Source organism: Pelodiscus sinensis, chromosome 7, assembly GCF_049634645.1.
Source record: "Pelodiscus sinensis isolate JC-2024 chromosome 7, ASM4963464v1, whole genome shotgun sequence".
In the NCBI taxonomy this organism is placed as follows: domain Eukaryota; kingdom Metazoa; phylum Chordata; order Testudines; family Trionychidae; genus Pelodiscus; species Pelodiscus sinensis.
In genome coordinates, this window is record NC_134717.1 from 47345170 (window position 1) to 47368827 (window position 23658).

Genomic DNA, 23658 nt, shown 5'->3' on the forward strand with positions numbered 1-23658 from the left:
CCACAATACAAATCACCAATGAAAAATTAGATACCACTCTCTACAGAAAACCCACCGACTCATACAGTTACTTACACGCCTCCAGCTCCCATCCAGAACACACCATACGATCCATCGTCTATAGCCAAGCCCTTCGATACAACCGCATCTGCTCTAATCCCACTGACAGAGATCAGAAACTTCAGGATCTCTACCAAGCATTTATAAATCTCAACTACTCACCCAGAGAAATAAAAAAGCAAATTGAAAGAGCCAGACGAATACCTAGAAACCATCTACTTCAAGACAGACCCAGAAAACCAACAACAGAACATCACTTGTCATCACCTACAGCCCCCAACTTAAACCTGTCCAACACATTGTCAATAAACTACAGCCTATACTGGAACAGGATACTAAACTCCAAGAGGCTCTGGGAGACAGACCCATAGTCTCCTATAGACAACCACCTAACCTCAAGATGATTCTTACCAACAACCACAGGACATACCACACTAATACCAACCCTGGTACCTTCCCTTGCAACAAACCCCGTTGCCAGCTTTGTCCACATATTCACTCTGCTGATACCATTATTGGACCTAACCATGTGAGTTATAAGATCAAGAACACATATTCCTGCTCATCCAGAAATATAATTTATGCTATCATGTGCCGAAAGTGTCCGTCTGCTGTGTACATTGGACAAAGATCTCAGACACTTCACCAAAGAATCAATGCCCACAAAACAGATATTAGACAGGATCACAAAGAAAAAACAGTTTCTTGCCATATCAACCAGAAAGGACATTGCCTCAATGATTTGATTACCTGCATCTTGCTTCAAAGACCTTTTCAGACCACACTTGAAAGAGAATCCTCTGAACTGTCATTCATTCTTAAATTCGACACTTTACGCCTAAGTTTAAACAAAGACATTAATTATCTTACCCATTACAAAGTTAGCTTACCCCCAATTATCACCTCTAATATCATTAGCTCATAGACATTTACCTTCCCCACCTATTCCCCTTCTGTTCTGAAATTTGATTTGTCCTTTTCATATGTGTTCATTTTTTTTAATTGTATCCTTTGGGATATATGGTTGTGACAATTTTCTTCCACTATTTGATCTGAGGAAGTGGGTCTGGCCCACGAAAGCTCATCACCTAATAAACCATCTTGTTAGTCGTTAAAGTGCTACATAGTCCTGTTTTCTATTTAGAAAAGGCTCTCTCTTTTTTTTTTAAACTGTAAATGTACATCTTATCCACTCAAGTGTATTTCAATGGAGATAAAAGGTTTGTCCTTAAATGTTTTTATTTATAGCTTTCAAACATTGGTAGGTATACAATGCCGCTCTAGACTATCTCTTATGTGAATCAGTGTTTTCTTAGTCCCTCGTATTAAAAAGCACAATTTCCTAACAACATTTACAGAATTCCACAAAATAGGTGATTTAAAAATAAGCAATATCTTGAAAAAATTGCAGTTACAGGTGTTGTAGAGGAATTTTAAAGCATGCTGTTAAAGTTTTATGCTGTACTTCCCCTCTTCCCCACCCCCATACAGGCATCTGCTCTAATCAGTCACAACCATAAGTGCTTATTAACCCTCCATTCTATACTACAGATTCATCAACATGATCACCAAATCCCAAAGGCCAGTTCCCATTCAAACATGAAGATTTATAGAGTGGCAAGATATTCTTGAAGGAAAGTTTCAATGAACAATAGGGTTTAGCTAGTTTTCCTATGCCTGGTCTTTTACTGTGATCTTGTCTGTAGTTTTCTTAAGTCACACAAAGACAATTGGGTTGGGAATTTAAAAAAGTGCATATGGAAGTTAGGTGTTCATGTCTTGAGTGAGAGCTGGGAGCTAATTCCCCAGGGAATTTTATAAATCCATCCTACCCTCGTGTGCTCCATTTAGTGACTACCCATCCTCAAATTCTTCCAATAGTTCCAGCCATGCTGAATCACTAAGGGATGCTTTGCACCATTCAAGGCAACTTTTCCTGCAGTGTGCGCAAATGAGTGTTGGAGGGTAGCAGAATAGGAACCACTGAATTAAACACTGGATTTTGTGTTTTCTTCTCTCTCTCTCTGCCTTTTCAGAACATCAGCTCAGAACATCAAAGCCACTATGGGAACTTAGAACAAACCTTCAAGGTGGATGGCTGTCATCCCGTTGGTTGTGTAGGCATTAGCTGAATTCATCCAGAGATTGCAATGTCACCACCTGCCTTGAGTACCACTGCTTGCATTTTGTCAAACCAAGGAGCTTTCTCCTGTTTGAGGCTTTTGATGTCTGCTTTAATTTCATTGGGTGTTATCAGTCCCCCTCCTGTTTTAAACTTAGCATTGGCGTTTCTCTTGAATATGTGCATGGTAATATCTCTTGATCATGTGCATGGTCCTGGAAAGTCTAATTTGGAAAACAAATGTTCTTTCCATCATCTGACTTGTTTTCCCATGTATATTCTGTCCATGAGAGTGCCTGATGGGCATCACCTGTGAAAATCTGGCTCTTCCAAGAGGTCTTTCACTGTTCTGTGAAACTACTTCAAGTCTTCCCTCCTTGCTGCCGCCATTGCAGTTTTCTTCTGAACCCAGGCACTTTTATCTTCCTTGCAACTCGTCCTTATTTCTTTGTCCTTTTATCTGTATTTTGCATCCACCTCTAAGAACTGTGCCTGCATTTTTCACTGTTCCTTTTTTGCTTTCAAAGCGTTCTGCTAGTTACTGCCCATGTTCCAGATGTAATTCACGCATCTTCTGCCATCTTTGGCAGCCCATTGCTTCCTCTGTTGCCTTGACTACAGTCTTTCTCCAGTTCGACCATATGTCTTCCTGCCTTTCATCAGCTTGATCCCGCTAAACATTGAAATGGTTGTGAAATGCAATCTGGAATCTGACCTATTTCTTTGTCCTTGAACTTCTCTATTGCTGTAACACTCTATTTGCACCATCGTAGTGATCTTTTGAGTTTAATTTATAATGTAACCACTAAAAAATAATGATCCAAGCCAACATCTACTTCTCTGGGGACTCTGATATCCCTTGAAGAAGTCCTTTGAGTCCTTAATACACTTATTTATAGATGAATATTTGGAAGAATCATGTGTTCAAGTAAATCATATTTTAAATGAGTAAATGAAATATGTATTAAAATAATCAATTAGGGTTCTTCTCTTCAGAGCTGAACCAGTATTAAAATGATGTTCCACTATCGGGATCCCTGCTTCAATACTATCTACTTTCATCAGAAGCTGATACAGTAGACTTCTGATAATCCGGAACCTTTGGGACCTAGGTGGTGCTGGATTATCGGATATGCCGGACTATCAGGAGGTACTATAAACTGGATTCACACACACACACACACACACACACACACACACACACACACACAGTATATAAAGTGTTAACCCAACCCTTTTTATTGTAGCACAAGCACTGTCCAGCGTCACACAATGCCAGTGGCAGACTGACTCGGTCGCGTCTGGTTTTGCTCAGTTCAGCTGCTGCCGCAGCTTCCTTGTCACTCTTTTTTTGCCGAAGTTTACTCACTAGGCTCTTGCCATTTTGATGCTGGACTATCGGGAGTGCCGTACAATTGGATGCCAGACTATTGGAGTTTTACTGTATTTCCAAAAATGACATACAAATATACCAGACCTTGCAGGTCACTCAATTGAAGTATTTATATGACTCATCACCATGGTGTCTGAATTCCATGTATTTAAAAACAGAAATAATCTCTCTCTCTCTCTCTCTCTCCCCCTCCTTCATCTGATTAGTTTATAGGCTTTGGAAATTTTCTGTTTGTTTGTTTAATTGTGTGAGTGAATGTTGGATGTCTCTGAGTATATCTCAGGGAGAGAGAGAGATTACTACTAAAAGAAAGCTAAGTAAAATAAATCAATTTTATACTGAGTTCTGAAAATGGCAAGATGCAGATATAATAATATTGAAGTACAGGCAGTCCCCGACTTACGCGGATCCGACTTGCGTCGGATCCGCACTTACGAACGGAGCTTTCTCGCCCCGGAAATCGGGGCGAGAAAGCCCCGTTCGTAAGCTGCTCCGGTGCCCCTGGTCTGCTGGAGACCGTCTCCAGCAGACCAGGGGCACCGGGCGGGTTCCCGCGCTTCTGAGGCTTTGCCAGAGCAAAGCCTCAGAAGCGCGGGAACCGCTGCAGCTGCCCCTTGAGACCCGGTGCCTGTGGTCTGCTGGGGACGGTCCCCAGCAGACCACAGGCACCCGGACTGAAGCCGCAGCCGCGGGGGGTATACTCAGAGACATCCAACATTCACTCACACAATTAAACAAACAAACAGAAAATTTCCAAAGCCTATAAACTAATCAGATGAAGGAGGGGGAGAGAGAGAGATTATTTCTGTTTTTAAATACATGGAATTCAGACACCGTGGTGATGAGTCATATAAATACTTCAGTTGAGTGACCTGCAAGGTCTGGTATATTTGTATGTCATTTTTGGAAATACAGTAAAACTCCAATAGTCTGGCATCCAATTGTACGGCACTCCCGATAGTCCAGCATCAAAATGGCAAGAGCCTAGTGAGTAAACTTCGGCAAAAAAAGAGTGACAAGGAGGCTCTGGCAAAGCCTCTGAGGCGCGGGACCGTCCCCAGCAGACCACAGGCACCCAGACTGGAGCGGCAGCAGCGGCGGTTCCCCGCGCCTCTGAGGCTTTGCTCTGGCAGTTGCTCTGCCCCGGGCTTCCTGGAATCAGCTGCTGATCAGTTTCAGCAGCAGCTGACTTAGGGACGCCTGGGGTTCTTAAGTTGATTCTGTATGTAAGTCAGAACTGGCGGTCAGTTTCAGCAGTGTCTGAATCTGGACGCCAGTTCCGACTTACATACAGATTCAACTTAAGAACAAACCTACAGTCCCTATCTTGTACGTAACCCGGGGACTGCCTGTATAGCCCTTTTTTAGAAGTAAAGATTGAACCTCTCTAGTCTGGCACTTTCAGGTCTGGCAACATCTGTGGTCTGGCATGATTTTAGTTAGCCAGATATGAGTGTGGCCAAGATTCCTGAAGTCCCATAAAGTTTGTTTACTACCACCAGTACACTGGCTCTCAGTATTCTGTGCTGTTATTTAAGCTCTAATTTACCCCTAAATGGATAAGGGTCCAGTAAGCAGTGGAAGTGTAGGTAATGATGCTAGACAACATTGACCTCCCGTGGTTTGGTGCTGTTCAGATCCCAAGGGTGCCAGACTAGAGAGGTTCAACCTGTACTGCATTAAGCATTTTTAAGAAAGTGAACTTTGAGATTTCCCCTACCCCACAAACACACACAATCAATTTTCTTACTTTTTACTTTTTTTTTTTGCAAGAGACAACCAGCAGAATAAACGTTAGTGCTCGTAACATGGGTTCTTATGGTTTGTCAGAGCTAAAGAAGAGTGATTTCAAGACCAATTCTTTATCCAAATTTCCCAAATGGCAAATTAACATGATCCCGAGAGAGCATCACTGCCCAGGCAACATAACTCATTTTAAAAAACAACTTCGGAATCAAAACAGCAGCATGTATGAGACACTTCCTTTGCTTTCCACCGACAATAGGAAAAATACTAAGCAGTTTATATCCCTAAAGCATTGTACTAATTAATGAATGGGTTGATTCAAGAGTCAATAAGATTACCCCTAAAACCTTTGTGATGCATTCATATTTTGAAATCTAGAAGCTGTATTTACTTAATTCCTCTTAAACCTTGTTCAAACATCAATGGAACAGTCAATTTTTCCACCGATGTATGAAGTGATCTAAAGAATATGAAACACTAGCATTGACGTACATGGCTACTTATTAAAAACCCGTAGAATTGTCAAAGGTGGTATTTCAAAAGCCAGTCGGAATGACTATTCATCTATACTGGTTACTAATTGCTATTGATTAGCAAAGAGTCAATTGCCTAAAGATCAGGAGGCAAGGCAGTCCAAAGAAACTTTTTATTTTAGTCCATATCTGACCTTGCACAGGAATAAAATTAGAGAAACTGACACACCAAACATTTTGGATCTCAATAGGCTCAAAGGGATTTTGCCTTTTTTACATAACTGCTGCAACAAACTGCATTCATTTCATATTGTGTGACTATACTGTATAACCTGTGGGAATTATAAGTAGGTTATAGCACTATTGAAAATCACTATCTAGCTTCACATTATAAACAAGCTAACCTATGAAAATCATTCTGTCCTTAGAAATGAAAATGTGCAATGTAGTGCTAATATTTCCATTATCAATCATCCACAAAGTAATGTACTACAATTATATGTATTAAGAAGATTCTATACATGTGCACCCTTGTGCGCTGAGTTGTAAGAAACCAGCTATTTTGAAATAAAGTGCTTCTATATGTCAAATATCTTTAGGATTTCTCTTACCAATGTCATATAGCATACAAACTTGGAGTGAAACCCTGACCCTTCTGAATTTTGACAATGCGAAGTTTTTAATAGCTATACAAGATTAATTTGTACATTGATTATACAATTGATAGATATACAACAAACATTTCAAGAAAGTTCCCAGAATAACTTGTTTAGTTGAGAATGATTGCTAGTGAATAACTGGGTAAATAATTTACATGAAAGGACAACACATTTTCATTCACTTCACTGTGATGTCCCCATGCCTTATGGAAATTGGCTTAGGAATAGGAATATGAATAACTCCAACATGCTTTATACAAAACATATGTAACATATAAATTTTATAGTTACAATCTGCTGGATTTGTATATCCTATATTTGTGCAAGTATCATTCTTGTATGTGAAATTAGAAATATGAAGTATCGATCCATTAATAGTTTTAAATGTGCTAATCAAAGCCATTAATGGTGCACTGGAAACCTAATGGCTTGGTGATCAATTCAACAACCTGTAAACAGCCTTGTTTGTCTTGTAATGCCAAACAGCAGACTCATTTCTGGTCCAGTAAATGAAATTCTCTCACCTAACTTGTGTCTCTAGAATACTGAGGACGGACTGTTCCCCCATTTTAATTTTTATGAATTGTTAAGATGTTTCTTTTTCCCCTCAGTAGAATTTTCTCCCTCAAATCCCTCAGTACTAAAGGATTCTTTTCCCATTTAAAAACGTGTACAACAAATTGCGACTACTACGCATACAGTTCACATGTGTGGAACTTAGGAAAAATCTGATGTTTTCAATCAGTTAAAATATTTATATAGTTAGAGCCCAGTATGGAGAGAGATGTCTACCCGTGGATGCAGACATCCACTGACCCATAGGGCTCTGCTCCCAAGAGGCGCTGGGCCCCTGGAGAAGAGACAACATACTCCTGTCCATTGGCTGCAGCGTCTCTAAGGAGTAGAGCCCTGCGGATCAGGGATACTAATGTCTAACCATAGAAATCCTCATTCATAGAGATTATATCTACACAGGGCTCTCTCCCTAATTTACTAGTGGTCTTACCCAGCATTGCCTGGGTCCTTCAGGCTAGTGGTGTGTGCGCAAAATTCGGGGCAGAACCTCAGGGGCACTGGCTAGAATGCAGGAGCCTGGGGGCAGAGTCTGTGCTTGAGAGTGAGGGTGGGAGGGGGGAAAAGTGGCTCGGAGCAGGGGATCCCATAAAGCATGTGACTTTTTTCTCCTTCCAGGGCCTTTTCCTCCTTTTTTCTGCAGCTGCCAGGGATCTTTTTTCCTCCCCCCCACCCTCCTCCTCAGCCACCAAGGGCCTTTCTCCCCCCTCCAACACTACGGCCAAGAGCCGGGAGGAGGAAAGGGTTTGGGCAGAGGGACTACTTACCCATGTGCTGGCAGGCAAGATGATGGAGTCCCAGCCCTGCTGGCAACTCCTTTGGCAGTATGGGTGCCTCCAGGATAACTCTCCCCAGTAGGCTTGCTGCCCCCAGTGGCCACTCTCATATTGTGTCCCTTCCAACTGCAGCCCCTACCTTTGCATGTTATGGAAAACAATCCTTTTCCCAAACCCTGACCTTGCTTTAAATTAGGAGAAGAGGAAGCTGTATATCAAATTTGGTGGCCCTAGCACTTACTGTTTAGGAGCTCTGAACAAACGGACTCGTGGACAGACACAAGATTAGATATCTATTATCTAATATATGAAAGACATCTAGGAATTTGTCCACAAATCTCTAGAATTCAGGATATGTATCCAAAATTCGAAACAGAAAAAGACAGTTGTCTACTTTAAAGCTTTCTGTTAAAGAAAAACAACACTTCCACTATTTTAGAGGAAAATGAATCACCAAGAAACCTTACTTTACACCTATAACTCTTTTACATGTTAAACTTGCAAATCAACAACAAATCATCATGGACATTGTATTTTAAATATCAAAAAGGGCAAAAGGAGTTTCCAAATCATTAGAATTATTAAATGTATTTTTACCTCTCACCTGAAATAATCATGTTTAAATTGTTAAATTCATTTAATAACTTTCATAGCTCCTGTATCTCGTGATAATCTGTTCAATTTTTAAGCTGCAGATTCTGTAGCCTGTATTGTCTTTATCTTCTCCTAACTTTTGTCCTGTATTTGTTCCTGTGCAATACAAATTTCAGAAAAGGAGGAAATACTCATGCCATATGATTTCATTTTGGCAGGCACTATGTTGTACTTTTTCACTTGTTTCTTTTTCAAAAGTTATATTTACAAGTCAAATGAACTCTAGAAACACCATATTAATATCAGTGCATGTTTATTAGCAATGGCTGTTTACCAAGTTTAAGCAATTAAATAAATTAAGAAGCGTCCTTCTCCACAGTTAGAGGCAATGTGCTGGCTGCAGTACAACTGCGATTTGCTTTTATCTGTAAGTAGCATGAAAATATTGTTATTTGTTTCTCTACAAAACTAATGTTTCAGACTTCTAAAACAAACAAAGCCATTTGCTCAATTGGAAAGCAGCATGGAATCTGGCATGTCATAACCTAGCAGAGTCTATTTTGTTGTACTGGATCGCACCATTCTAAACAAACACTGTTGACTATTAATACATGCAGTATTCTTAGGTCCTGTGAACAAAATCTTGGCCTTACTGAAGACAATGGGAGTTTTGCCATTGATCACAGTAGTCTAGCATCACCCTATATACTTGTGACTCTTCCTAAATAGCTTATCCCTAAACAAATATGATCACAGACAGAACGAGCTAGATCCTTGATTTTAGTATGGTTGCTTTGAATTGTTCCAGGGCATAAAGCCACAAAGCGAAACCAGTCAGTCAAGGATTCACTCAGAATAGAGGAATTCACAGGTGGTGCACCACCAGGTCATTTCCAGAAAAGCAGAAGAGGTTTTGCCGATAAAAAGCCCCATGTAGATAGGGCCATTTGTCAGAGAAAAAAAAACCTTTTTCACAAGATCCCTTATTACTCAAAAAATGAGGTTTACAGGATCTTGCAAAAAAGGTTTTTTTCCCCGACAAATGGCCCCATCTACATGAACCCCCCCCAGGGCCAGACTCATCCGTGCACAGGATGGGCAGCACCCCGGGATCTGTGTGCCCGAGACCGGGGCCCTCCTAAATGCCTCTTGGCCAGCCCTGCTTCCTGCAGGACGGTTTCTTCCCCTGATCTCCCCCGGCCAGCCCCACTCCTCCAGATCCCCTTCTGGCCAGTTCCCCTCCTTCCTCCCTGACCTCCTTCTGGCCAACCTCACTCCCCACCCAGCCGGTCCCCCACAACCCCGTTCTGAGATCTTGTGTGTCCAGTATTTTTTTGAAAGCCATCTGGTAACCCTACGGAAGACAACTTTATCCAAAGGAACTTTGGGGCTTATTCAAATTAGAGAGAACTTCCAAATCTTTTCAGATTCAGCCACAGGCCTAAGTATTTGATACTTTCACCCTGCCTTTTGTATGTAGTATATATAAATAATCATCATCTCAGAGTAGTTTGGCTACTTAATCACAGACTTCACAAAACACAAATTATTTTTTCCTCTAAGTTCTTGTACTGGTACCCATCACCTTAGTATCTGATTACCTGTTAGAAAAATAATCATTTTGGCAGTAAGGCAAGGTTGTCTGAAAAATTTCCTCTGAAAATAATCAAGAGAGAAATGAATTTTCAATCAATTGACTATTTTCACAAAATGTATTTCTTCTAAAAATAAATCTTCAATTTTGGCAGAAAAGCCCCAAATCTGAAAACTCATTCAATGGAAAGTCAGGATTTTCTGTATTCTAACCAACTCTACAGCTTGGTTCTCTTTTACTCAGGGCCTAAGAAACATTTTGGAAGCTTGGCGAAAGGGTGTTGATACAAACTAAATAAAAATATCCTGTCCAGTGCTGGAAAAAAAAAGTTAAGATTCAGGTTTTGACAAACATTCCAAGGGAAAACATTTTGCAGATGGGATCCCTAAACATGCTATGGACAGCAAGTGCCTCCAAGCTGAATTTGATGTTCGGGTATTTTGTGTTCAGAACACCTTTCCTCACTTACAAGAGCAGCACCTACATTCTGCACTTACTGGAGTTTCCAGGAAGACATCAAGAATAGATCTGAATACAGGAGGACATTTTAGCCTGGTGAAAAAAAAACACATGGAGGACGATCATGAGGTCAGCATTTACAAGCAATATCAAGACCATTATTACATCTCAGCTGAGATGAACTGCAGTCAGTTACTCTCTTCCAGATCCCTCATTCAGATGGTAGGAGAGTAAGAGTAAAATCAGAAATGTTAAGATGTTGAGCCAAGCATCAGCTGTGTATTGATGATAATGCAGTCTCAAATGATTCTGTGGGTAAAGCATAAGACTTAGAGTCAGGATGGCTAGATTCAGTTCCTGGCTCCAACACAGATTGTGTGACCATGGATAAAGCCCCTTAATCTCATTTTCCAGTCTGTTAAATGGACTCAGAATATCACCTCAGAGCAGTGTTCAGAGACAAGTGTTTTGAGGTCCTCAGATAAACAACTATAGAAACAACAAATTATTATGGCACTAATCCTCCTTCTCTTGCTGCAACTCCATTTTACCCATCTTCTGCATCCCCCCTCTCATCCCTGCATTATTACTCTTCCTTCCCTCAGTGCTCCAGAACGTTCTCTCACTATCCTATATGCCTAGCCAAATCCCCTCACATTAAGTGTAAGATATTGCAGCTCCACCTCCTATTCTAGGACGCCAGGAAAGATCAGAAGGAGAGTGTGGTGATACAGAAAGCATTCTAATAATGGTTCCAATGTATGGATTGATATATGATAACATCACTGAAACAACAACAGACAACTGTGAACAGGACTATTAGGCTACACAGCTACTAAATTAGCAATTTTCTTGAACATAGACGAGGAAAAAAACCTTGCTTTGATACTTCTTGAATTCTGGTTCATATTCATCCCTTTTGTGATTCTGTTAACTTCGAGGGATCAATTTTCCCTTCTACATTTATTATATTTGCCAGAAAATCTTTCAGGAAAAGATTGGGTTAACCAAAAAACAAATCCCCACACTCCAAAAACAACAAACGGAGTACTCTGTTAGGAAATTATTCTAAATTTTAAATTGTGTGTTATATTTATATTCCTAGTAAGGGGGGGGGAACCCCTGTATGTGCTAAACACAGAGTAACACTTACCTTTATTTGTAAGACTATAGTCTGTGACCACTTCAGCCTAATCTGTGGAATTAGAGATAAATAATTCCTTCATTTCACCGTGGTGTTTTTATGATGTGTGGTGCTAAGAGACAGCAGGCAAGTGATAAGTCTGAACAAATCATGTGCTGTAATTGCCGCTTAGCTCTAATTACTGTTGAGGACTGTGTTTGCAACTTGATTCCAGAGGGAGGATAGCCTACCTAATGACATCATCAGACCAAATATAACCTAAAAGACTGACAATAGATATTTTAATAGTGTTTCAACAGACAGTTTTTAAGCTGACAGAAAGCTGGTACTGCTCTTTTATAGATTAAGACTTAGCTGTGCATTTTCAGTACTTGTTTTTAAAGATCTGTAATCAAACAAATGGCATCAGGCCCAAATCATGGGAATTTTAGGTAAAATGGGAGGGAAGAGTGCTAGAAATTGCTGAGTGCAACAGATAGTATGGTAACAGCGGCTAGGTCTGGGAAGCAGAAGACCTAAGTGTACAATACTGTCTCTACCACTAACTTATTGTGTGCCCTTAGGCATGTCACTTTACCTCAACTGGGTTCCAACCAGGAATCGAGCCAACAAATTAATTATTTTTAATTTCTAATAAATAACACACAATTTTTATTCTGAGATTAAGCTGGTCAGCAGCATCCCTTTACAGAAAGCATGCAAAAATCCTAGTGAACCTTGATGAAATACTAAACCACAGAGCATACTGTTGAACTTTAATAAAGACTAGTCTGTGGAAGATATGTTATTAGATAAACTCATCTTACTTTGGAAGCAGAGGTCCACTTACTAAGCCAGGACAAGGCAAAGAAGATTTCTGACACTGTAATGTTTTTATATTAAATGATTCTGGGCAAGCCCATCCTTGAACAAATTCAAAAAAATGAAAATAAGCAGTATTTCTTTTCAATTAAATAGAGAACAGACTGGGATGGGAATGAACAGAACAGGACATCATCAAGTGATTCATCCCCCATCGCTCAGTTTCTGACAAACAAAGGCTAGGGACATCATCCCTGCCAACAGCCATTCATGGACCTGTCTTCCATGAATTTATCTAGCTCATTTTTTAATCGTTTTATAGTCCTGGCCTTCACAATCTCCTCTGACAAAGAGTTCCACATGTTGACTGTGCATTGTGTGAAGAAATATTTCCTTTGGTTTGCTTTAATTTCATTTGGTGACCCCTAGTTCTTGTGTTGAGAAAAAGAGTAAACAGAACTACTTTATCTACACTGGTCATGATTTCATAGACCTCTATCATGCTCCCTCCCGTTAGTTGCCTCTTTTCCAAGCTGAAAAGTCCTAGTTTTTTAATCTCTCCTCATATGGAAGCCATTCTATACCCCTAATCAATATGGGTATGTCTACACTTGCACTCTATTTCGAAATAGGGATGCAAATGAAGACATTCGAAATTGTAAATGAAGCCGGGATTTAAATATCCCGTGCTTTATTTGCATTTTTGGGTTATGGTGCTATTTCGAAATAACAGACGCTCTTAAGATGTGGTTATTTCGAGAGAAAACCCGTCTCTCGAAATAACTGGTAAACCTCATTTTAGGAGGAATAAGGGTTATTTCGAGAGAAGGGTTTTCTCTCGAAATAACACGTCTACACAGTCCGTTTTATTTTGAAATAGCGCTATTTCAAAATAGCACCATAACGTGATTATGCAAATGAAGCGTGGGATAATTAAATCCCGGCTTCATTTGCAATTTTGAATGTCTTCATTTGCATCCCTATTTCGAAATAGGATATGTCTACACTTGCACCCTATGTTGCCCTTTTCTGAACCATTTCCAAATTCAATATATCTTTTTTGAGACGGGGTGACAACATCTGCATGTAATATTCAAGATGTGGGTGTCTATGGATATTTTCTATCTATCCCTTTCTTAATACCTTAATACATTCTCAGCGTTTTTCACTGCTGCTGTACATTGAGAAGATATTTTCAGAGATTTATCTACAATGAGCTTCAAAAATCAAAAGATTTAAGCTCAGTTTTGATAAATTATGTTAAAAGCAAACAAAAATAAATACAACATCAAAATAAACAGGCGTGAACAGAAAGTAGATCAGAGGCTCCATAAAGCAGCTCTAAAAGACCAAATGAAGTGTAACCTTTCTTCTGCTACAGAATGCTATGAATTTAATATCTTGCAGTTGTAGTACACACATAGCCACTATTTAAGTAAATGTTCACTAACAATGTAGTATTTCTAGGCTTGAACTTGAATAGCTGCAAATCAGTTCAAAACAAGAGTAATCAATTATAGTCAGAGTTCCTGATTGAAGGATATGTCCTGCAATGTCCTCCAGGGCTCTGTCTACACACAGTTTATTGCAGGATCAGGACCTAAGTTATTTATAAGCTGTAACTTTGGGATGCAGCATATTTTGTTCAAGTCTAACAAAAAGCACAAATGTATCAGATGGCAATATCATGCCCTGCTCCATGAATAGGTCTTGTTTACACCAGTTTTTCTAAAAATGTGTTCTGCCAGGGCATGGCAAACAAGGATGGAGTTACAGAGGAAGCAAGATGAATTTAGCTCATTGTATTTGTTCAGAGCCATGTCCCAAAATAGCTTCTCTTGTTCATATTCTCAAATTACACACTATTCTTAGTGATAAATCACTTTCATTCCACCTCTGAATGTAGCATGCCCTATCCAATGGAGATAGAAGAGAGAATTCATGTGTTGTGATAGATCCTGTAGCGAAGCATAGCTAATTCTACTCCTTTACTGCCAGAACAATTAATACCGGAGTACATGTTTAAAGTGCATTAATTGTAGTTCTTAGATGTGTAAAGAGCCAAATAGCGACCATCTATAAATATACCACATGGACACGCCACTAAAAAGGCCAGAGATTAATGGTTGGCATAAACAGACAAATGAGAGAGCATTTATTTTTACTTTGCTAGCATTTAGATAATCTACTGAAAGATGAAGGGCTAAGGTGACAAACAGAATCCTAGTAAATGATCTATTCAGAGCTAAGCATCTGATCCTGAAAAATGCTGACCACTGCAACTACCTGAATTCAAGAGGCATTGTGGATATTCAACATGTCTCAAGGTAGGTCTGCATTTAAAGTTCAACAGCTATTCCAGAATAACCCCACACGTGGATACGCTTATTCCTAAATAAGAATGCCTTGTTCTGATTTACCTTCATCCACTTTATGGATTACTTAATTTATAATGGAGACAATGCTTTCTAATGAAAATTCCAAGGAACTCATCATTTAAAACTCCATACAAATAACTAGTCCTATTGCAACATTCAGTTTAAGAACTCAAACAAGAAATTCCACGTCATGAAAATCCAATCTGAACACCGATTGCTTTGGCATGTACTTAAAAACCTATTTTTCATATACCAGTGGTTTATTACAGGACTAGGTAGTAGAGGTGTCATGGTCTGCAAAATGCAGGAGGTCAGACCATAAGATTATTACAACATTCCCTTGTGACCATAAAGTGTTTATGGTATTACATCAGAACAGTCTCAGTAGTGATATCCATTGGAGTACATCAGTGTAAATCAATCGCTCTAGTTCCCTCTCCCCCACTTGTCTTTAGCTGGAATCTTATGAGTTGAAATATTATTTCGCACCACCGTCCTCACTGAAACAGCCACAGATGTTGGAAAGTTAAAAACACTGAAAGTGCTTTTGGAGATCTTTGGTTGAAAGATTCCATGTAAAAACAAAGTATTTTATTAATAGTACCAGAGCATTCTTTTATTAAATTTAAAGCTACATCATTGTTGCACACTTTTTGCTAAGCTGGACTCCAACAACAATTCATGCTTCCAAACTGGAAGTTAGGGAAGCAGTTTACTGAACACAAATGCCAGCATAGGGCTGAATGAATAGGCAGTCATGTAAATGTTACTGTAGAATTGCATATATGTATACAAAATTCACAGGCTAGTAGAGCTCACCCTTATCATTTTTCTTCCCACAGCCTTCCTCGCTTGTTACCTTATGAACAGCAATGTGGGGTGACAGGTCTCCTGCTACAGATGTAATGTACATCCACTGAGTTCTTCATAGCACATGGCCCCTACAGGTGTTTTGACAGATAGCCCTTGTGAGGATCCAAAGGTCTTGAACTGCAGGCTCCCAGGCAACCTTCACATACCAGTCACCTTCCAGAAACTTACTAGTAACTAGTGGGCTGAGTGCTAGTAGGCACCGCCAGAGAAGCCATCCACTAGAGCCCTGATTAGAGAAGTGCCCAGCAACACTGATTGGTCTGACTGCATTATGTAAGCTAGAAGGCAGCACTGGAAGCTGTCTGTGCAACCAGATGTCTCATGAACACTTCTCTCCATGATTTGTCCTAGTTTACTGCTTGCCTGACCTGCCTTGTTTCTGATCCCTGCCTCTGGTCTCCAACTCCAAATCCTAACCCCTCTCTTGACTCCCAACAACTCCGGCCTCCAGCTCGGACACTCAGTTCTTCACTTGGACTGTTTCTGACCTCTGACTACTGCTACTCAAACCACGAGGCCTGACTGCCCAGGCCTCAGTCATGACAGTCCTTGAGAATAATTATTTTAACATATACCAATACATACTAGTGACAGACTGACAGCAGCCTGCAATACTCTAGACAAACCTTATGGAATTGTCACAAACTTTGTGTTTATCTTTATTCAATAATCAGGAAAGCCTAATACTTTTGGGCTTCATTGTACTAAAAATAAAAGGGTTTGCATGTTATCGTAGGCTAGTGTTTTCCAGAGTCTTGATTGTTGCACTTCCTCAGACCTGCTGAGGAACAAACCTGGACAAAGGGTGGGCTGGAGCAGTATTGCTTTTGGGATTGTTTATTGGTACAGATTCTTAAGAGTAAGGTGATATTCATACGCATAACATCACATTCCTGCTGGCAGTTTGGAGGCAGGCTGCAAGTACACTGGAGATTACTTTTGATTTTGCTGGTGGTTGGCGGGTGGCTAGGCGTCAGCTTACCGGAGACTTGACCATGAGAGATCCTTGGGAGATCCCTTCGGATCTGCAGGAGGCTTTACTTCCTCTAGGCCGGTCCCAGGTTTCTGCTGTGATGTTACATTTTGTCCGAGAGAGAGAGAGATTTTCTTGTTGCTTCTCAGTTAATTTATCTGCTTGTAGGGTCTTTGTCTGCCTTAAAAGGTCAGAGACCCTAAGCTGCCTTTTTGGTTGGATAGTTCACATCTCACACATTCCACAGGTTACATACATATTCAAAAGCAATATGGTTTCTAGGTAAGTAACCAGAAACTTGACATACTAAAAGGACCTAATGTAAATAATATGGGTTAACATACCAAAGGCATGATACAAAGCGTAACATAAATTGTAACTAAGAGAGGTAGGGTCAAGGGAAAAAGGTGAAAGCAAAGGAGTATGTCCAGTCAGCTAGGTACTAGTGGGAAGGGAGGGAAGGGGAGTCCTGTCTGACTGTTTACATTGATAATGTCAATGTTCAGAATTTCAAAGAACCATCTGGGACAATACATGTGTGGTGAGTATTCTCGGGGGTTCTAAGGAAGCCTTTAGAAGTTACACCCTGAGGAAAGACCCATTGTCTACTAATTACCAACTCCTTGAAACCCCAGATCAAAGTCACTGACCTGCTTGCGGGGGGGTGGACTAAAGGTGCAGAAGGGAGTCGGTTCGTACTGAGTTGGAGCACTGATGAATCTGAAACCTGCACAAAACCCCTTTGGTGGGATTTTGAAGGATGGCTCCTGTCAGAGCCCATGTTAGGATTTGAATGATCTCTGGTGAGTTTATGAGCAGATTATTTTATAATGATTTTACTTTAAGAATAAAACAGATTTTCATAAGAAGTTCTGTGTGGTGACTTACAACTCGTGCTCAACACCCACATATTTAGTTTCTGAAGAGAAAGCAAGAGAAGGTTATTCAGGCAGCCTATTTTCTGTTGTGAAAAACAGAACGAAGGTAGAGAGCTGTTCAGCCTTGAGATTTTCTCCATTCAAATCAGGGTGATGCAAGACAGGTGAAGCTGAGGAAGCCTGAAGGTGGATGCCTTTGCTTTCCATAGAGCTGGATTAAATGCAGTTACCCAGAACTGGGACTGTACTAATAGGGCAGAAGTATACTACGGAGACACACAGTATATTGTGCTTCCCTTAGTGAAAGAGTTCCTAATGCTTCATTTTCTGAGGGTCACAGTTGTTAGATGACCAAATAATCTGCAAAACAAGTTGCTACCTATTGATTGTTAACAAGCATTTGGTGTGGCCAAACAACCAGAATTGATAGCTGGCCACTTTAATTTTGTATTTTTAGAAACTGTAGTTGCAAAAATATTGATTTCAATCCTAATAGGTCCAATTTTTGAATTTTTCTCTGTAATTAAATATAATACTATACTGTGTTCATCTAATAGAAAAACTGCCTCAAGTGTAAAAACAGAATTGCTGTTTGAAAAACTGACAGTCTCCTATTGCAGGATTGATGGGCCCCACAATCCTCAATGGATCAATAGTCCTTCATACCACTATGTAGAAAACTGACAAAATAAATATCTATAACTTATGTTTGGAAACATTTAAAAACCTATGTTAAGGACTCTTTCCTTTATGTTTTACTCATACTCTAGACTACTGAAGCTCTTTCAAAGCTATTATATTCTGTTGTTTCACTGCCCAATTGGGGATTATTTATTATATGTGCTATTAACATGCTACTATAAAAATATACTTCAATAGCACATTTATGATTCAAGTGGGAAATCTAATAATCAGATATTTAACATCTCAGTACCTACATTACTGACAACAGTATTAATGGTTCCTTGGGAATAATTTCAGTCTATCATTAAATATGTTTAAAATGGGTACTTGAAACTTTCATATGTGTATTACAAATCTGATATACCACCGTGCCTCAGCCTGACTGGAAACGCTGTCTGATTTCAAGGTATTTAAAACCTTGGGAAACAAACGTTCTCTTGGGGTTATAACTAAACAGCTGGAAACATTGCCCAGGGACAGACAAGTGTGCTTGAGAATAGTGTGTGAGAAGAACCCAGTCCACAAGCAGTAGACCTTCCCACAGTGGCTACAGGTCCACACAACAGATGGAGGTTGGAGCTCACACTGCTACCTGGATCTCCTGTGGGCCTCAATCTAGGCTCTCCATGATGAATCCATGAGCCGTAACCTAGCTTGTTTAAACTGAGCAGCTGAGATCAGCGTTATTCCAGTTGTCAATCTGAATTTCTTGAGACCTTGCTGCTGGCCTTCCTCTGAATCACAAGTAGTCCTTGAGTTGGCCATAAAGCCCAGCCTTTGGCAGCTGATCTTGAGGCATATGCTCCATGTGTCTCAGCCTGTGAAGCCTGCAAGCGGGCAGTGTAGTTTACACAGACAGTATTCAGGTTATCTCAAAAATCTTATTAGTGATCCATTGGTCCTAATAAACTCCCAGGATTTTTCTGACACAGCGAAGATGGAAGCTATCCATCTCCACTCCTGCTTGGAGCATGTGACACAACTTTCACAGCTGTAAAGGAGGGTACTGAGGACACAAGCCTGAAAAATGGACATTTTTGTGTTTGGGATTAGCAATTGTTCCAGACATGTGAGGTAAATTAGTCAAAGGTGAAAGAAGCATTGCCAATTTTCACAAGTTCTCTATCAAGCCTAAGCCTGCTGGTTGATGTTAAGATGGTCCGGAGCTTTATTACTGACTTAGATTTTAGATGGGATGTTGGTGTTCTGAGCCATGACAACTATTTTCTTTATACTAATTATCATGCAGAACTTGATACATGCATCAGAGAACTTGTTCATCCGGATATGCAATTCATCAGGTGTATTAGAGACATTTCATTAGTGATGTGAGCAATCCAACTTTTTAATAAGCCATTGAATACAAAACAGTAACTCGTTATTTTCCAATTCAAATATCCTATCTCATCAGATTTTCTTTTGGAATGAAAACTTCCATATAGATGATGGACTGGCTGTCTCCACCAATATACCAGGAAGGCTGTGCATGGAAGAGTTCCATAAATACATTAGAACAGGAATTTTCTTTTGTTTTGTCCATCAGGCCCAGAGATCAGCAACGTGCCCGTGTCATTTGCTAATGAGTACAGGCAGTCCCCGAGTTACGCGGATCCGACTTATGTCGGATCCGCACTTACGAACGGGGTTCTCTCGCCCCGGAGCTCACAGGCAGCTGGACCGCCCAGAGCGCAGCGGTCCCGCCACCTCGACCTCTGGGGCGAGAAAAGCTGCTCCGGGTGCCCCTAGTCTGCTGGGGACCGTCTCCAGCAGACCAGGGACACCAGGAGCAAAGCCGCAGTGGCGGCGGGGTCCTGCGTCTCTGAGGCTTTGCCAGAGCAAAGCCTCAGAGGAGCGGGACCCCTCCGCCGCTGCCACTTTGCTCCCGGTGCCCCTAGTCTGCTGGGGACCGTCTCCAGCAGACCAGGGACACCCGGAGCAAAGCCGCAGTGGCGGTGGGGTCCCGCTCCTCTGAGGCTTTGCCAGAGCAAAGCCTCAGAGGTGTGGCACCCCGCCGCCGCTGTGGCTTTGCTCCCCGTGTCCCTGGTCTGCTGGGGGGGAGGGGCACAGCTAGTGCGCCCCTCCCCCCCCTCCAGCAGACCAGGCTTTTGTTGTGGACCCTGGGGTAGAGCAGCTGGGGTGCTGCCGGGTTGGCCCTGCAGGGACCTACCTGGCAGCCCAGCTGTTCTGTCCCAGGCTCGAGATTCAGCCACTGTTGAAACGGATCAGTGGCTGATTCCAGGAAGCTGGGGGCAGAGCAATTCTGCCTCCAGCTTCCTGTAGTCAGCCCCTGGTCAGTTTCAGCAGCAGCGGCTGAATCTGGAGCCAGTTCCGACTAACATACAAATTCAACTTAAGAACAAACCTATAGTCCCTATCTTGTACGTAACCCGGGGACTGCCTGTAGTAGCATTGTACTTGGTCTTCCCTATACGTTTAGTGATGGCATCAGGAGCTATGGATAATAATCTGTGTCTAAAGCAGTTTTTGTATCTACGGCTACTTTTCCCAACAATCCACATAACTAGGGATTTATAATTCACAAATGCAAAGAGAAATGCAAATTAGCTGCCCAATTGTCACCATGCTGAATTTACATTAGAGACAGGGAGATAAGTGTTGTAATAGGGTCAGGCCAGAGGGTTATAGAAGAGTGGTCGAAAGGAAGAATACTAGTCCTATCTTGAGTAAATCTCTTTTCCCAGGGTAAACTAACAAGGGCTAATCCAGACTAATCCAGAACCAGCAGGAACTTGCCAGAACGAGTCAGAGCAATTAAAGCACCTTGAGCTAATTAGGAGGTTTCCAGAGTCTACTGAGATAAGACTAATCAGAACATCAGGACCAATGAAAAACAAATTGAGACTGGTTAAAAAGGGATCCCTTTCTAATAGCTCAGTGTGGTGAGAAGTTTTGAGGAGAGAAAAAGTTGATGAGAATCTGGGAATAACAAGTGCATTCAGGTACCTGAAGGAAGAACCTGGGATAAGGGAGGTGCTGAGGAAGATTGTGGGGGAAGTGATGCAGCTGTTACCAGAAACATTATAGACAGCTGCTACTACAGGGTCCCTGGGCTAGAACCCAGAGTAGAGGGTGAACCTGGGTTCCCCTCTCCCCACCAACTCCTCCTTTTTCGTATTAGAAAGACTGGCTTTGGTACAGGGGTTTGCCCTGCCCAGTATCACTTGGGCTACGTCTATATTGGCAAGATTTTGTGCAAATACTTTTAACACAAGAGTTTTTGCGTTAGGGTATTTGAGTAAGAGAGCGTCTACACTGGTATGTGGCTTTGCGCAAAAGATGTGCTTTTGCACAAGAGCATCCATGCCAGTGTAGACGCTCTCTTGCGCAAGAAAGCTCCGATGGCCATTTTAAACATCCAGCTTTCTTGCGCAAGAAATTGATGTTGCCTGTCTACACTGGCCTCTTGTGCAAGAACAGTTGTGCAAGAGGGCTTATCCCTGAGTGGGAGCGTCAGAGTATTTGCACAAGAAGCACTGATTTTATACATTAGAACGTCAGTGTTCTTGCGCAAGTGCTCGCAACCAGTGAAGACAGGTGGCAAGATTTTGTGCAAAATCTTGCCAATGTAGACACAGCCTTGGAGGGGCCACAGAGACTATGAAGTTTGGGTTCCCCTTTTTTCCCCATGCTGGCCAATAGTAAAAGTAGCTCAACAAACAGCAAGCTAGTGTCTAAATGGAGGGCTGCTGTGAGCCTCTAAGGCCAGTAATTCACCTGAAAGTACAGAATCCGCCAAGGCTAAGGAAGAGCTTTGTCACGCTCTTGTTAATACACACATTTCACAATGCCATTATATAACGCGTGTGTCACTAGCTTTAATCTGGTATCTCACACAACATTCTTTATCATGATAGCAATGTGATAGATGCAGTGAGTTTGTCAGGCTTGAAAGAAGCTGCTGTTAATGACACTGAACCCTTTGCCAGTGGGCACGGAGAGCTCCAAGCATCACACTTCCCTATTTAGTGTCTGCAATTGGCTTTTCAAGTTTGGATAGGACATCTAGATGCCTACATATTTTTTTTGAGATTGTGATCATGATTTACCCATTAGTTACCCCAGCTTGTCCCAGAAGCCCTGGCAGAAGCCCTGGCAGTGGATACCCCACAGAGGGGAAACTGCAGTCACACAAGTCCCTGTAGGCAATGTTGGCCATAGAGAAGATATATCCAGGATTCCCACAGGCTGTATTAATTCAGTACGTACTCCAAGCAGCCTCCAGCAGCAGGGATCCTACGGAGTTCTAACTGTTTTACTACTGCCCACTCCAGTGTAAACATTATCCGTCTACCCCTTGGAGTGATTCCTCATAGGAATCCAGAGGTCCGGTGGCATAGAGGGGTGGAATTTGCATACACAACCTGCCCCCAAGTCACTGAGTATATAGAACCGTTGATGAGATATGATCTATAATACAACAATGATGAATTTGAAAGCTTGTCTTTTCCACCAACAGAAGTTGGCATAAAAGACATTTTTCACCCATTTTGTGTATCTCTGTATTAGGGTTAATCCACCATTGAAAAATGACCATTCTGGGGTGAACACTACATATATCAGTTTAGACTGGAAATTCAAATGTTATTTATTTAGTTAGAGCAGGAATTTGGGACAGCAGAACAAAATAACTTGAGCTGAAATCTAGCCAAGAGCCTGGGATTACCAACTTTTTTGGGGGTGGGACAAGAACAATTTTTAATGACAACAAGCGATCAAGACTTCAATTTTATGTCTTATCTAAATTCCAGCAAAAAAAAATTTCAACACAGCGCACTGAAAGCTTCTCTCGGTCAATGAATATATGTTTAGCAGAGATAAAACTTGGCAGAATGGAAGTGCAAGAGAACTGCCCCAGGATGTAAGGAATTTCTTCTCTTGATCATCACAGAGTACTCAGGTGAAAAAGATGTCCTGATAAGTGTGTTGAAGACAAGGTTACCTATTCATTGCTTCAAAAGTCTGGTCAGACCGTTTTTATATAGTTTGTATCCTCTTTATATTAAATTGGTATAGTGCCTCTTTCACATTTAGTTATGTTATTGAAAACAAAAGAAATAAAGTAGGTACATGTGTTTTTTTAAAATATTTATAACGGTTTTAAAATTATTAATTTTTCATTTATATTACTTTTCATTTCCAAAAATGAAGTTTGGTTCTCAAATTAAAAAAAAAAATATTTAACCAGCTGAAATTATGTACCACTAGAAGATTTACCCAGTGTTGCTCAGATCCTTAACTCAATTTTTGTTTTTTTTATTTAAATCATTACTCTGGAGTGGAGCTAGGGATGAGGTGTTCAGTATGGAGGTTGTCCTGGGGAGAGAGGACTATCCCATCCCTCTCTCACTACAGCAGCTTGGAACCAGGTGAAAAGTGCTTCTCCATGGTCTCTGCAGCTCCAGCAGGCACAGCTGGGGGATTGGTGCATGTCCCTCAGATGGGACAAGTACAAGTCCA

At 41.0% G+C, this 23658-nt stretch overlaps 1 protein-coding gene across 9 annotated transcripts in view; it reads right to left on the bottom strand.

The window, feature by feature from the left end:
* The window catches only part of ZNF385B (zinc finger protein 385B), a 330914-nt gene that overhangs the window by 120757 nt on the left and 186499 nt on the right, over positions 1 to 23658 (bottom strand). Inside the window, exon 1 of one of the 9 annotated variants that reach the window (XM_006119431.3) lies at positions 11603 to 11744. The exons of the other annotated variants lie outside the window; for them this stretch is intronic. The gene's annotated coding sequence lies outside the window, so the exon portion shown is untranslated. Of the gene's footprint in view, positions 1 to 11602; positions 11745 to 23658 lie in introns of those variants that run through there. 9 annotated transcript variants of the gene reach the window in all.